We start from the raw sequence: 17,324 nt of genomic DNA on the forward strand, positions 1-17,324 counted from the left end.
CTTAATGAAGAACAGGAGGCCATAAATTTGAGAGGTGGCATGGAAGGAGTTGGGGGAAGGTAGGAAGGGTAATGATTTAAATAGCATACTCACAAATACAATTTTCCTTATTTATTTCATTAAAAAATGATTTTTCTTTTAAGCAATATATTTTGATTATGGTTTCTTTTTCCACCTCCTCCCCACCTTCCCTCCCATCTGGATTCATACACTTTCTGTTACTCCTAAGAAAGCAATCTGGCACCTAAGCAATAATAAAAAAAATAATAAAATAAATAAGATCAATTAAAAATAAAAAATAAGAATATGATAAAGCAACAAAATCAAAAGAAAAGCACACATCTTCATCGATACGCATGTTCTCACATGCTGAAATCTCATAGAAGATATCCAAACCAGAAGCTATAATGTATATGCAAAGGATCTGTAGAGCAGACAAAAACAAAAGTCGAAAAACAAAACAAAAAAAAAAAGAAAAGAAATACATACAGAATGAAGTGTCCTGATGTATGAGAAAGAAAACCCCAAAAATGCCAGTTGAGTTCATGTTCTGGTAGCCTCTACTGCATAGATGGCTCCTATCCTTAAGAGCAATTTGCTTCTTCAGTGAGACGCTAGTGGATAAAACTAATTTTTCACTTGTAAGTGACTATCAGTTGGAGATAGTTTCCGTCTTAGTGATAGGTGTGCATGTCTCCTCCTTTCCAGTCTAGAACTTAATGAGGGTCAGACCCTGTGTATGCTGCCTCAGTATTTCTAACTTTATATGAACATAGGTACTGTTGCGCATAGGGCCTTGTTTTCTTAGTGTCCTCCATCCCATCTGGCATTTGGACGCTTTCTGCTTCTTCTTCTGATGTCCCCTGATTCCTGACGAGAGGAATTTGATGGAGATATTTCAAATAAGACTGAATATTCCAAGGTTGCTAACTCTCTGCCTATTGTCTTGTTGTGGGTTTTGATAGTTGTTCCCATCTCCTGCAGGGGGAAGCTTTTGTGATAATGGCTGAGTAAGACACAGAACTATGATTAGAGCACAAAGTCATTAGAGTCATTTTATGCTACGTTTCCTTAGCAGGACACGGGTATTTCATTTTTTCTTAGGTCCCTGTTCTATCTACTCTCAGTTTCCTGGTGACCTAAGCAACAAAGCATATAAGTTCCCATTTCATGGAGTGACTTTTAAATCACATATTGGTAGGTTACGGACACAAACTTTGTGCCACTATTATTACATCGTCAATGACATCATGCAGGTTTGTCACTACTGAAGATCAAAGGGTTTATAGCTGACTTGGTATTCACCTTTCTTCTATGGTAAGGTGCTAAATACCTTCCAGGACCATGAATACTAGTCCATTGGGGTAACCACCAACTCAACTTCTCCATGGTCAGTGAGTTGTATACGTGTTGTCTTCAACAATAAGGCTTTACCATTAGCTTGGAGACAACAATCAATAGCATTGAAAATAGCCTGGTATGTTTGAGGATTCCTATGGGGCCCGTTTGACCAACAAATTGATTGGCTGTAATCCATTCCTAGTACTGGATGTTTCATTTGATGATGAGAGTTGGTGAGTTGGGTTTTAGTCTCCTGAGGTATTTGGCAACTTCATTTAGATTGCCTTCATATATGGATATATTGTAGAAACCTTCTACTGTATTGTGTTTCCATATAACTGCTCAAATGACCCTTATTTTTAGTTCTCCATCCTCATAGTACCTCCATCTCACTCCCTGCACGATCCTTTCATTCGGTCCCCAAACTATTTTACATCCTTTATAATCTATTTTATTTCCCCTTCCTGTGGGGAGCCATTTCTCTCCACCTAGTTCCCTGCTCTGTATTCAATCTCTGTGGCTATATGGATTGTAGCTTTCTTGTCTTTGACTGACAAGCCATCATCCACATATAAATAAATAAACACCATTTTTGTCTTCCTGGACCTGAATTAACCCACTCAGATGATTGATTTTTCCAGGCATATCCATGTATTGGCAAATTTCATTTGCAATGGATAAGAAATAGTCCACTGTATAAATGTACCATGTATTTTATTAATTCATATGTTGATGGATGTCTATCTTGCTTATATGTCTGGCTATTAAAATAGAGGAGCAATGAACATGGTTGAGGAAGTGTTTCTGTGTTAGGATTAAGTATCTCCAGGGTTTATTCCCAAGAGTGGTAGAGTTGCATCTTAAGGTACATTGATTTCATTTTTTTTTCTGGGAAAACACCACCCTGATTTTCATAGTGGATATACAAATTTTCAGTCCACCAGAAAAAGAAGAGTGTTCCCCTTAGTCCACATTTTTGCCAGCAGAAGCTGTCGTGTCTTTTTATCCATCTTAGCCATTCTGATTAGTGTAATGTAGTAGGAGGCTGCTCGTTCATTTTACAGGCTGTCCAAACCCAAAATAATCACACAGAAACTGTATTAATTGCAATACTATTTAGCCAACAGCTTAAGAATATTTCTAGTTAGCTCTTTCTTACATCTTAAATTAACCCATTTCTATTATTTTATATTTTATCACAAGACTTGTGGTTTACCAGTAAGAATCTAGTGTGCGGTGGGTTGTCTTTCTCCATCATTAGCTCCATTGCATTCCAATGACTCTGCTTACTTTCTCCTCCATTTCTGCTTAGAATTCTCGCCTTACTCTACTCTGCCTTGCTAGAGGCCCAAGATAAATTCTTTATTAACCAATAGTATACAGAGGGGACTCCCGCATTAGTGTAAGATGAAACTTAAAGTAGTTTTTGATTTGCATTTCCCTGATGACTAAGGATGCATGTTTCTTTTAATGCTACTCAGCCATTTCAATTTCTCCATTTGAATGTTCTCCCTTCAGTACTGTACCCCATTTTAATTGGGTTATTTGCTTTCCTGATGTCCAGTTTTCTTAATTCCTTATACATTATGGATATTATTACTTTATTGGATGCTTTATTGGTATAATACTCTATTTTGTAGGCTTCCCCTTTGTCTGGATGATAGTGATTTTTTTTTGCCTTACATAATAAGCTCTTCAATTTCTTAAGTTCCTGATTGTCTTCCTGGACCTGAATAATTTCATTATTCTAGATGTTCAATTTAATTCCATTGATTCACATGTCCATTTTTGTGTCAATACCACGCTGTTTTTCTTACTATAGAAGACCTTTAGTACAATTTGAGATCAGGGACGGTAATACCTCCAGAAGATCTTTAATTGTTCATGTGTGTTTTAGCTATCTTGAGGGTTTTTTATGTGTTTCTATGTCATATTCATAATTGCCTTTTAGGATCCATGTAGAATTGTGTTGGAATTTTGATGGGAATTGCATTGAATCTAAAAATCGCTTTTGGTATGATTGTTATTTATGCTGTACTTATTGTACTAATGTATGAGCATGGGAAATCTTTTCATTCTCTGACAACTTTCCCCACTAAATTCCTTAAAATTTTAATTAAGCGTATCTTTTGCTTACTTGGTTAAAGTTACACCAAAATGTTTTATATTTATGAGACTATTGTGAAAGGTATTGTGCCTCTTGTCTTTAGATGTCATATGAGTCACCAGTTCTGGTCTCCACATTTCATTTATTTTATTTTAAGGTTACCCTTTTTATTTTAAATTTTTATCATTTTTAATTATATATTTTTGTCTCTCTGTGGGTGTTTGCCTAAAATTAGATGTTCATCACATTTTGTCAAAACAGCTGATATATATGAAGTGATAATAATGTTTTCCACATATCCATGAATATATACTCATTTACATAATGTAGATATAATCAATTTCATAATATAGGTAGCTGCAATTATGTATCTATATGCATATATATGTAGTATTATATACATTCAAGCATTTCAGATTTTATAATATTACTGTATTTGACAGAATTTAGAATTTAACATTTACCATACTAAGTATGAAATTATATAGTCAATATTTTTACCTTTCAGATTTTTGAAATGCAATTCCTCATAGTACAACAAGTACAGAACAACTTTTTATACTAAGGAACATATGCAACTAAATAATTATAATAAATATAACAATAAATATTTTGGAAAATTTTTGTACAACGTTCTTCTTCATCATTCATTACATTAAAAAGTTAAAACTCAAGGGAATAAACAAATAGAGTTGATTTCAGGAGACTACTGACCTGAATTCAGCTTGAAGCATGAGGCATTAAAGAACAGCATGGCCAAATCAATAAGGTGCCTGTGTTTTAAGAGCTGAGATGTTACAGGAGTGGTTCAAAAGTACATCAGCAGTGAGTTAAAGAAATAAGAACCCATGTGTACTAGAGGGAAGAGTTTAGCAAAGACTGTCAAACGTAGTTCAGAATCAGGAAAATCTCCTGAAACTTAAGCTAAAAGTATCAGAAAAAAATAATTCAGATAATAAAAATTTTGTCCAATAGCTCATGGATTTCTGGTGAGTCATTTCTCAGGGCTCTGAGCATTGGCAATACTGTATCATGATACTGAGTGATGTGTTGAAATAAGAGCAATAAAGGAACAGTATATCATTGGTATTTTTGTCTAGTTAGTGCTCCTTGCATAGAACAATGATTTGGGTAGGTTTTATAAAAGACAGTGAATACTACTACTACTACTACTACTACTAATAATAATAATAATATTGGGTTTGTTGTAATGTATCAAACTTTTAAAAGTCAATGGTAATGTTTTGTCTTTTGTTTTAGTAATATTTACTTTTAATTTTTGCAGAAAAGATGCTGCATTTAAGGTTCCATGAGAACTATAATTTGTTGTATATATTAAAACAATATCATTCCTGATGTTTCCCTATTTAAAATCAGACTTCACTACAGAAAGATCACAGTGAACCCCCATGGATATGTACAATTAATAGATTCTTACATTGTTATATCTGAAAATTCAAAGATATAAAATACTGACTAAAGTTGAGTGTTTGAGTAAATTTAGAATCTTTCAAACTTGTTCTTATCAGTTTAAAGCCAATCTAAGAGATTAAAAGATCAATCTTGGTCTGCATTAATTTGGATGCATGCATTTTCACACATTCTTAAAATATTCCTGATATTATGGGTATATTTTTATAAACTAGTAAGAACAAGCCTTTTAACTCTTCATACTCCTTATTTGGATAATAGTAAGCTAGGAAATAATTTTACAGTTCCCCTAGAGTAACTAAATTTTAAAATTGAAGATCCTGACTTCTTAAAATATGAAGTAGCTTCCTCTGAATTCCAAGACAATTGTACTGTTGTAGAGTCCTCATCTGTGACAAAGCACTTCTGGGAAGCCTAATGATAGCCCTGCAAAAGTTCCTACCAGGTATGTTAATTGATTTAGTAAAAGAAGTACATAACATTCTGGATGTATTATTGCATTCATTGCCTATTGCTATTTAGAGATCATCTTTAGCCATTCTTTTCCACTGGAAAGAAACAAATAATAAATACGAACTAAATAGCCACATGAATATTCTGACAATGTCTGGCATCCTTGGCAGGAGACATTCTATTCCATTTTGCTTTCATGAACTTTTTTTTCCTTTTTACATTCTTAGGTACCGTGCTTTCTCTTCTAACTCAGAGGTGGTCTCTTTCTAACACAGGAGATTCTGGAATGGGTAGTGATGCTGGGCAGATAGAATCAGGCTTTTCTGTTGTTTATTTTTGATGATTAGTTTCATGGAAACATTAAAAATGCTTTGTATGGAAATACAAAATATACCAAGAAAAAAAACTTTCATTTCTTTCAGTTGTAGAATGAGCATTAAGTCATAGCATAGCAAATATATAAATGTATTGTTCAAACATAATGGAACAAATGCAAATAGTTTAAGCCTACTTAGTAATAACAGAGACATTTATTTTGAAATAAATATTTCAATCATGATTACTGATAATATACTACAATAAAACTAGGATTTAAAAGTTTAATCACTCAATAAAATATTTTTGAAGAAAACAGATGTATGTCTTTTACATAATGATAGATTTGGTTACTTTAGAAAAAGAAAAAAGTTTATTACTTACAATTTTTACTTCTCATTAAAGTTAAACAGTACAATATGTTAGACCTGGAACTTTCAGCACACACACACACACACACACACACACACACACACACACACACACACTCACACTCACAGAGGCACATCACAGGGAAGATAATAATCTAAAACATTATCCAACAAGCTAAAAACTAGTTGTAACAGAATGAAATGTTTAAGAGTCTGTGAAGAAAATCCAGCCTCATCCAAAGAAGATGAGCATTTTAAACTAATACAAGGTGTCATAAATAACTGGAAGAACTGATCTTATAGATGCTCAGAAAGCTATGCAAAGAAAAAGAAAAAAGGTAATCATTTCCCTGACTATAATTCCTTATAATTGGTCCTCGCAGATAAAATGCATTTTTGGGCAGTATGGCATTTGCAGTTGCAGCACGCAGCTGCACGCCTACCTGAAGGCTAAGTTTTTTTCTCACAGATCTGTAGTTATGGGTCTCTTAAGATTTGTTTTCTACTTCAAAATGTAGGAGGACTAATTACGTCAAGAAATCTACCAATGCCCATCTCTTAATTTAAATTCTAGGAAATTAATACTTATTAAATATATTTTTCTCTTGTTATTTACAATATAATTTGATATCTTGCCAGAGTAACCATTTTGTGGTTTATCTTTGTTTTTTGTTGGTTTTTTTTGCATCCCTAAATCTTTTTTTTTCCACCGATAACAATTCTTTTATTGTTCAACGTCTTTGTTCTTTGTGGTTCCATTTGAATTTTAAGATTATTTTCTTTTTTCATTTTTTATTACTTTATTAATACTAAAAATCAAAATTTCCACTTCCTCCCTCCTCCCGCTTCCCTGCCACTCCCATACTTCCCCTCCCCCATCCTCCTCCAGTCCTAAGAGAGGGCAGGGTACCCTGCCCTGTGGAAAGTCCAAGGCCCTCCCCGCTCCATCCCGGCTTAGGAAGTATGCATCCAAATAAACTATGAAAACAGCCAGTACATGCAGTAGAGACAAATCCCAGTGCCATTATCATTGACTTCTCAGTCTGCCCCAGTTGTCAACCACATTCAGAGGGTACAGTTTGATCCCAAGCTTGTTCAGCCCCATTTCAGCTGGCTTTGGTGAGCTCCCATTAGTTCAGGCACACTGTCTCAGTGGGTGATTCAACCCCTCATGGTCCTGACTTCCTTGGTCATATTCTCCCTCCTGCTCTTCAACTGCACCTTGGGCGCTCAGTCCAGTGCTCCCATGTGGGATTCTTTCTCTATCTCCATCTGTTGCCGGACGAAGGTTCTATGGTGATATTCAAGATAGTCTTCAGTCTGACTACAGGACAAGGCCAGTTCAGGCACCCTCTCCTCCACTGCCCAGGGTCCTAGCTGGGGACTTCTCCATGGACACCTGGGACCCCCTCTAGAGTCAAGCCTCTTGCCAACCCCACAATGCCTCCCTTAAGATATTTTCTTCCCCTGCTCCCATATCTGATCTTCCTCCATCTCAACCATCCCACTCCCCCAAGCTCTCCCCTTTTCCCATCTCTCTCCACCTCTCCCATTCTCCTACCTACCTCTGCCCCCATGCTCCCAACTTTTGCCTAGCGATCTTGTCTGCTTCTAATTTCCAGGAGGATCTGTGTATGTTTTTGTTTGGGTTCACCTTATACTTAGGTTCTTTAAGATCACGAACTATAAGCTCAATCTCCTTTGTTGATGGCTAGAATCCACTAATGAGTGAGTACATACCATATTCATATTTTGGGATTTGGGTTACCTCACTCAGGATAGTGTTTTCTACTTCCATTCATTTGCATGCAAAATTCAAGATGTCATTGTTGTTTAAGGCTGAGTAGTAAGTACTCTAATGTGTAGATGTGTCACACTTTCTTTATCCATTCTTCCATTGAGGGACATCTAGGTTGTTTCCAGGTTCTGGCTATTACAAATAATGCTGCTATGAACATAGTTGAAAAAATACTTTTGTAGTATGATTGGGCATCTCTTGGATAAAATCAAAAACATCAATGATAACATATGCTGGAGAAGATGTAAAGTAAGGGGAACACTCATTCATTGTTGGTGGGAATGCAAATTTGTACAACCACTTTGGATATCAGTGTGGCAGTTACTCAGAAAATTGGGAATCAACCTACCTCAGGATCCGGCAACACCACTCTTGGGAATATACCCAAGGCATCCCCAAATCTTCAAAGCAGGGATTTAGCCCCTAAATTTTAGTGAGAGAAATTGATAAAAAGAAAAGAAAGGGGGGAAAGATATAGAGAATCATTTGCTGGTTTTGTCTGTTTGAAGCTAAGAGATGGGATATATCATCATGAAATTTTTATTTCATAGACCCATTTTTCTCTTGTTATTAAAATATTAAATATCTATGTGTTTACCTTGAATTTACAAGTCCTTAAGAGTTTTCTTTTTCCCAGGCAAGCCTATGCTGCAACTGGCATGCTGGGTTTGGATGACTGGAAGTGTGGTTTTGATTAGCAGAAACCTAGTGACAGTGCTCCAGATAAGTATAGAAGTCAAGGAAGCCGTGAGGAACATCATGGCATCAAAATGCCGGTTCCTTGAAGAATTTATGCTTCACAAAATTTGGTAACTGTTTCTCTGCATGTAAAACAATCAGGACTATTTTTAACAGACATGGACCGAGTGAGTTGATGAAAATAAAAGAAATTATATGTTTGTATTTCTTGAAGGCAATAAAGTAAGATTCAGCATTAATAACATTTGTGAAATAACTTTGCTCAATGTGTTATATGAGACATTTTTTACTCTAGGCCTGCTGAACATTTTGACATTACCAAAATGATTGCATTTCAAGTACATGAATGCAGTAGTACCCACTTAGTGTCTCTGCATTATGTCTGTGGATTTTCTCCATCATCATGTATCATTGAGCACACAAAAAGGAAAATAGAATGGAATTAATAAGAAACAGACCTTTTCAATTGCAAATACTGCTGAATACAGTTGAACCAATAATAGGTATTTATCCAGAATTAAAAATAGGGCAGCAGAGAAACATTAAACAATTGTTACTTTTATTACACTTGCTGAGAATGAACCAGAGGGTAAACAGAAATGCAGAAAACATTAAAGTGTTGAGAGAAAATTTGCAGCTTATTAAAAAAATCTCACAGTTACTGTTTAATAAAAATGATTTCATGTGAAATATTAGAGTGAGAAAAATAGACTAATACCAAGCGACTTCAATATAATGGTTCAGAATTGCTTTGAATTTATTGAGCAAATCTAGATTGCTTAACAAGGCATTTGCATTTCAAAAAATGAGGGATGATAAACATTTAATTATACACAGGTATAAGGGAGAGATGGCTTTTTCAAAATCCTAGGATTGTTAACTTTTGGTCTGATCCCTCTGCTTTATGCTAATAGGAAATGAGAGTTTATTTTTCTTAGACAGTAATCAGAAACATATTCATATACAAATACATACATACACAACATGCATGTATACACAATTGTGTTTATGTAATGTGTAGATTCGGGCAGATTTCAATTTTATAGGACTAATTCACTATTAAATAAGCTACATTGAAAAAGGAGCAATAAATATTATTCACTTGGCACCCAACACATACATAGATCTGTTGTTATTCATAAAACTTCATTTTTGGAAACCTGAGAATCTGAGAATATACTCTTATATTTCAGTAGACATTTAATTTTGTGTCTAGAAATATCTAATCACAGCACTCACATTGACATTTTGTAAAGAAGCAACTCATTTTATGGTAATTATAGTACAACTAGAGTTTTATCGAGTTTACAAAGATCAGCATAAATTGCAATTTTCTCATAAATTCTAAGCCTCTTATTTCTGTAAAAATCAATCCAACAATTTATCAACACAGTATAGGTCAATGTGCATGCCAATAAAATTAAAAGTAATTTAATATGCCATGTATGCAAAATTGTTTCAGAATTTTTCTATTTACAATGAAAGAAGAAAATTTATTTCTTATTGTTGTGGAGTAACTTATATAAGGATCATCACTACACAAGACTACAATGCATATATATTATACATGTATATTTTGGCATCTGAGAGTAGACAATTAAAATATATTTATTGAAAGATGAGTAATGTAGAATGTATATCTCATAGTAAACTTCTATTTGAAACAATTTTACTGAAAAGTAACCCTCTTTCCATAAATCATTATTAATATTGAATTTTAATTTTGTAATATTTATTCCCGTTCAGGAGGTGCTCTACATCACTAGGCAAAAGAGCAGTGCAATTAAAATTGCTGAGTAATAACTACTTCTCTACAGCCAACTATCAAAAATCAAAAGACTAAAAATAGAATGTGTTGCTATTTAAATCATTTTCTGTCTCTGAAAATACAGGAAAGAAATCTACTTAAAGAATCTAGAAACTTTGTTGTTGTTTTGTTGCTGCTATTATTTGTTTGCTTGTTGTGTGTATGTGTTGGCTTTTGGTTTGTTTTAAATTTAATGTTACTTTGTCTTCCTGTTTCTGTGTTTATTCTGAATCAGAATAACCTTATAGAATGTGTGGTGGATGCTCACCTCATAGCTTCCAGGAAATAAAAGGGCAGTCAAAGGAAAAGTTTAGGAACAAAATATGACCCCGAAGGGTCAAGTTCCTTCATCTAAGGCCCAGTTCCTATAATTTCATTATAGCCACAGCCCATTAAACTGAAAATTTACACATGGCTTCATCAATTCAGAACAGTTGTGTTCTATTGATGTTCCAAAGACCATATCACTGTACACTGCTACTTGGCAAATGGCAGGGGTGGAGAGTTACAGCACTTGGATTTCTGAGTTCATTTAAGATCTAAACCACAGAAATATAGAAACATTCTGTGAAAGAATAAGAATTTACATGTTTTTAATAATGGAGTTGAGTGTATCATAGTATCTCTGACAATGCCTGCCTATTCTCAGTCATTAACCAAGGGACTGAAAACCCACAAATTCTCCTACAATAGTGTTTTCTTGCTGAGTAATGCCCTAATCTGTTAATCAAGTTTTAAACGGGAGATTTTCTATGTGCTGTGCAAAAAGCAAAAAAATATAAACCAACTCATATGTGTTTTTATTGTAAAAACCACTAACCAATGCATTCAAACATGTAAATATCTTCAAAACATCATGGAGACGTAAGTCAGACACACAGTTGCACAGTATGTGCTTGTACTTCTATCAGTCTTCAAGAAAGTGATCTGTGGCGACAGAAAAGTGACAGGAGACACTTCTCTCCCTAGAGGGAAGCAGTCGAGGATGCCAGGAGGTAACTTCCTCCTGTGCTGAGTTGCTGAGCTGTTTCTATGTCTTGATTTTCAAGTTTAGTCCACGTATTTTTATATTTGTCAGAGCACATAAATTGTATACTTAGGATTTATATATTTCAGTTTACATTAAGTTTGCTTCAGAATAAAAATAGATAAATAAAACTGGTGTGCTTTTGCAAATGTTCTAAAGACACATTGCAATAAAAATATAATTCCCTAAAATGTGTAGATAATGCATTAAATATGAACATATACTAAAATATATAGACTACATCTTAACATTTTATATAAACAGAATCACCTTCTGGCTACCATGTGGGCAACTACAGACATTAGATTTAAAGATGTCTATGAAGTGATGGGTTTCTACCCTATGTCTACTCTAAAGGTCTCACATTTTCCTATTTTGTAACTCTTCCTACTCTTCTTAGACTTCAATGGCATAAAGGCATAATGGTCTTACTGAATACATTATTGAATGCTAGGTAAACACACAGGACTGTGTCTCATGTTTGAATCCACTGTCTTCTTCCAAGTAGTTTAATATGAGTAACTGGCATCTCTCCAGTATTTTCTCTCATGTAAACACAGAGTTATTTTTGCAAACGTAAACATTCTTAAACCCATAATGTCTATATTTACTACTAGTTCTAATCACTCCGCTAAATAAATGTAGCTATTACAGTTGAAAGAATATTAAAGATTATACAATTTTATTTTTCAAGTATGAATGGTTTCAATATTTAGAATTTCATATGAGTATATTAATATGTATGATATATTTCATTTATCACTTCCACCCCTTTCCTGTCCTCCCCCAACTCTTCCTGTCCTTCCTCAACTCCTCCTGTCCTTTCCCAAATCAATCCTTCTCTCATCTATGGCCTATTCTCTAAGTATAAAGTGTAAATACCTTGAAGTTTATATACATTAGCTAATAGAATTACTAGAATTTTTTCTGATATCCAAATTATATGGCAATTTTTTACAAAAAAACTACTTTAAGTGTTATTGGCAATGGATGTCACTGCCATATAACTAAATAAAACAATCAAAATAATATAGAGGTAAAACACCAACAATCGTTTCAAATAAATGTGTTACGGTTATGGCATAGTCTTCTATTTCATATATCTTAAAAGCATGATGAAAGTTATATAGATATTTATCAATTCTAGGAACATAGAAAGTTTCACATATTTTATAGCATTTTAAATTCTAAAAGTTGAAAATACAGGCAAGGATTACTAATATATAATTTTTTAAATATTCTATTGCTAATCATAATAGATGTATAATAAAATATTCCTTAGTTGCAGTAAATATTTTATTGCATATTAGATAATAACACAGGGGATATTATTAAAGTTCACAGCTCAATAATGTAAATAATGAAGCTAAGTAATGTATTATACTCCTATGGGAGATGGGTGCTGTGCAATCACAAAAATATGCATCATACTTAGTTCCTTACATTATTTTAATTAAAATTATGTTTCTTTGATTTATTTACTTTAAGTTTCACTATAACATGGAACTGTATGTTATGTACATACATATTATTAATCTATTTCTATAGTTATTTTAAGCATAAAACTTAAGAAAGTTGAATACAATTGCAACACTAATAGCAGAAACTTTTTAGCCAATGTATCTGGCACTTTATCTACCTTCCTTATGCTGTTTGAAGAATTCTATATTTTGATAGTCTTATAGTGGACTGTTCCTTTGCTCTGGAGTACAGTTGAGGGAAAACCTTCTCTGTCAGCTTTGTGAGCAATGAGAAGGACATAGTGCTGAAGTCTGGTCAAAGAAATGTGCCTATACAGGACTTGTAGTTTCAAAACAGATTCAAGGTCAAGATAAAGTAAAATTACTGTTTTGATGTTGAAATTGAAGTAAAGTCAGTTCCTTCCCTGTACAGGATTCAGGTCACATGAAGATAGAAATCATTATTAGGAAGACCCCTTTCAGTTTTTGTAAGTGTAGTTCTCAAAACAACTTTTTAAAAAGCAGTGAGTTGAATTTATTTTCCTGGTAGAGCCAGGGATTGGAAAGAACAGATCTTAACTTTGTGACAAAAACAGTTTTTGTAAAACTGCTGTGAATAAAACCGTAAAAGATTGACATGTACACAAAAAAATCAGTTAAATATCTGTGACCAGTCTCTTCAAGTGGATGAAAAATAAGATATGATGCTCGTACAAAACAAATGCCATTACCAATGCATTGAGAGAAAATGAAAACTAACAAAATAAATCCAGCATATATAAATGGATTGAGTCTTTACTCAATTGTGTATTTGCCTGATTGACTAATTTCAGAAATTTGCTTATTCGAATCAGTATTTTTATGAGTAAAAGAAGATGGCCTTGCATAGGAACCCCCAACATTTTGAGATATCAATTAATGTTACATGGCTATAATTCAAGATCAATTTATTTCATGAAAACAAATATAGGAGATAATATCAGAGAAAATATTGTTTTTTTATGTGTTAGAGTTTTGAAAGATATTAAAACTACATGCGCTTGGGAGACAGAGACAGGCAGATCTCTATAGATTCAAGGACAGATGATCTTCTGATCTCCAATATAATTCCAGAACAGCCAATGCTGTACAGAGAAATCTTGTCTCAAAAAAATCAACAAACAAACCACCACCACCCCCAACAAAGAAAAAGAAAGTCACAATGAAAACTCAAAATGTAAAGGAAATCTAATTAAACATGGAGTAATTGTGGAAACACGTTACTTCATTCTGCTTTGTATACAGATGAACTTTGAGCAGGGTCAAATTTGTGTCTTCTAGTTAAAACCAGTTTAATGGATAATCATTGAGAAATTGCAAAGAGTTTAAAGTAATTTGACAGCACCATCCAACAAAAGAAATCATTTAAACACTAAATTGTTTTGACTCTTTTCAATTATGATAGTAATGCAGCTGAGTTTATCAAACAATATTTTATTGGAAGTGACACCTGTAAATCTCAAGAACAATATTAAGATGTCAGTGTTTCAGGGAAAATAAAAACTTCAGTGGGCTTGGAAACAATGTTATTTAGCAAAAATTTTTTTGTACCGTGAAGCATATATGTGTGTATTAATACATAATGCACAAGTAAATAACCTAAATATTACTACAGTGCCATGACTTAGAAATGATATCACTTGGCTTTATATAAACTCTGTAGCACATACACAGTTTTTTAAGATTTCAATTTTATTTATGCATATATGCATATATCTGTGTATGAGGATGGGTACATGTTGTTTCTGGTGCCAAAGGCTTCCAGAAGAAGGCACCTGCCTCAGACTGAATGGCTTTGCTGTTGACCTGACAAGGGTGATGGTGCGTGAAGAAACCTTGGACACATGACACAGAAAAGACGACCATGAGGTAGGTCATGTACTCTAATGAGCAGCCTGAAATAAAGCGTATTTATTATATATGCCTGAACAGGAAGGTCTGCAAGGTAATCTAGGCACGGGTCTCTGTTGGAGCGAGATATCAGACTGCATTCATTTTGGAAGATGTAATTGATAATTTCTTTGCTTGCTAAAGTTCAGACTGAGGTCAAGGAAGGCTTTGCCATTCCCATGAGTCTGGAACTCTCTGGCCCTTCACATGTTCATGCTCATGTCCCCAATGCTCATCCAAGCAGGGGTACACTCGCTCCCAACAGGAGTCAGATTTCTTAGGGCTACATTTATAGGCAGTTGTGAGTAGCCCAATATGGGTGCTGGAAACTGAAATTGGGATTTTGGTCCTTGGTAAAAATGATATCATTAACCACTTAAATCAAATCCAAACCCATATAATGGGTTTTAAATGAGAACTTACAATGTCTGAGTCAGGGTTCCCAACTTGCAGTTCCTTTGATAATTCTTCTGAAATTTGAAAGCATGACTAGAACAGTGTTATGATACACAACATAACTAAGAATTTTTGTCAAATTTTTCAAATGGAGATTTTAATAAATCATTTGCATTTGGAATGTATATACATAAAAGTAAGTGTCATTTAAATCCTATTCAATTTGAAAAAAGTGTGCTAACAATTATAGTATAAAGTATAAAGAGTTTCCCACTCTTTTATTTAGTGGGCTACAGTTTCAATTATTTAGATATTTGGAGCAATTTTGCTTTCCCAGGAGAATTCGAATGCTTGTGGATATCTTCACTCTTTCATTTTTTTTTCTGACCATCCTTTGAATGTAATATATGGCTTTTCACAATGAAAATCTACTAAACTACTTTAAATAATTATTTCTAGAATTGTCTTATTAAACATTCCAAGATTTGAGTTAATTTTGGTATTTTAGTCACATACATGTATATTAGTGCCATATCTGTATATTTCTTTTTTATTATTTTTATTGATCTTTGTATTTTTCCCACTCCCCTTCCTCCCCTCTCTTAATATCTGTATCTATAAATGTATCATTAAAAAGTTACTATAGTGTTCACCTTGATCTGAATTTTGTTTTTTTTTTTCCTCAAAGTTTATTAAAATACAAAAGTCTCCATTTCCGCCCCTCCTCCCAACACCCTCCCACTCCCCCCACTTTCTCCCCTCCTCCCTCTCCATCCCCAATAGCAGTCAGGGTCTCCCACCCTGCTGGCAGTCCAAGCTCCTCCCCCCTCCCTCCAGGTCCAGGAAGGTGAGCATCCAAACAGACTGGATCCCAAAAATCCAGTATATGCAGAGGAAACAAGTCCCAGTGTCACTGTCTTTTCAGAAAGACTCCGGGCCAGCCACATTCAGAGAATCCGACCTCAATCAGAGAATCTGGCTGAATTACGTGCACGCTCAGTCCCAGACAACTGGCCTTGGTGAACTCTCATTAGATCAGTCCCCTTGTATCAGTGGGTGATCGCACCCCTCGCGGTCCCGATCTCCTTCCTCATGTTCTTCCTCCTTCTGTTCCTCATTTGGACCTTGGGGGACTCCGTCCGGTGCTCCAATGTGGGTCTCCGTCTGTATCGACATCCATCGTCGAATGAAGGTTCCCTCTGATCTTGCCTTCCTTGCTCACATTCTCTTTCCTTCTGCTTCTCGTTTGGACCTAGGGAGTTAAGTCCAGTGTTCCAATGTGGGTCTCCGTCTCCATCTCCATCCATCGCCAGCTGAAGGATCTATGGTGATAAGCAAAATATACATCAGCATGGTTATGGGCCAAGGCCAGTTCAGGCACCCTCTCCTCTATCCAGAGAACAATCTGGGGATCTCTCCTTGGACCTGGGATCCCATTTATAATCAAGTCTCTAGTAAACCCTAAACTGACTCCCTTAGATGAGAAATATTCTTCCCTGATTCCATATCTATCCTTCCTCCCTCCCCCGCTCCCAGTCCCCTGAGCATTCCCCATTCCTCCCCTGCACCCTTCTCTCTAACCCTCTCCCCTTCCAGCAACCCTCCCACCCACCAAGCACCCGAGGTTACCTGGGACTCTTGTCTATTTCCAATCTCCAGGAGGAAAACTACCTGAATTTTCTTCAGGTTCACCCTCCTATCCAGCTTCTCTAGGATCACGAATAATAGGCTCAAAGTTCTTTAATTATGGCTAGAATCCATTTATGAGTGAATACATACCATATTCCTCTTTTTGGGTCTGGCTTACCTGACTCAGTAAAGCGTTTTCTTTTTTTTTTTTAATTATTATTATATTTTATTTTTTATTTAATTTTTACTGGGAACCCCTCCAGAATCAGGTCTCCTGAAAACCCTAAAATGGCTCCCTTAGCTGAGATATAAACCTCCCTGCTCCCACAGCCATCCTTCCTCCCTCCCTCCCTCCCATTCCCCCAAGCCATCCCCAATCCTCCCCCTCTCCCCTCTCCCAGAACATCTTCCCTTACTACCACCCCCCAACCCCCATGCACCCGAGTTTTCCTAGCAATCTTGCCTAGTTCCATTATCCAGGGGGATAACTATATGATTTTCTTCAGGTTCACCTTCTTATTTAGCTTCTCTAGGATCACAAATTCTAGACTCAAAGACCTT

Source organism: Myodes glareolus, chromosome 19 (assembly GCF_982192425.1).
Source record: "Myodes glareolus chromosome 19, mMyoGla1.1, whole genome shotgun sequence".
In the NCBI taxonomy this organism is placed as follows: domain Eukaryota; kingdom Metazoa; phylum Chordata; class Mammalia; order Rodentia; family Cricetidae; genus Myodes; species Myodes glareolus.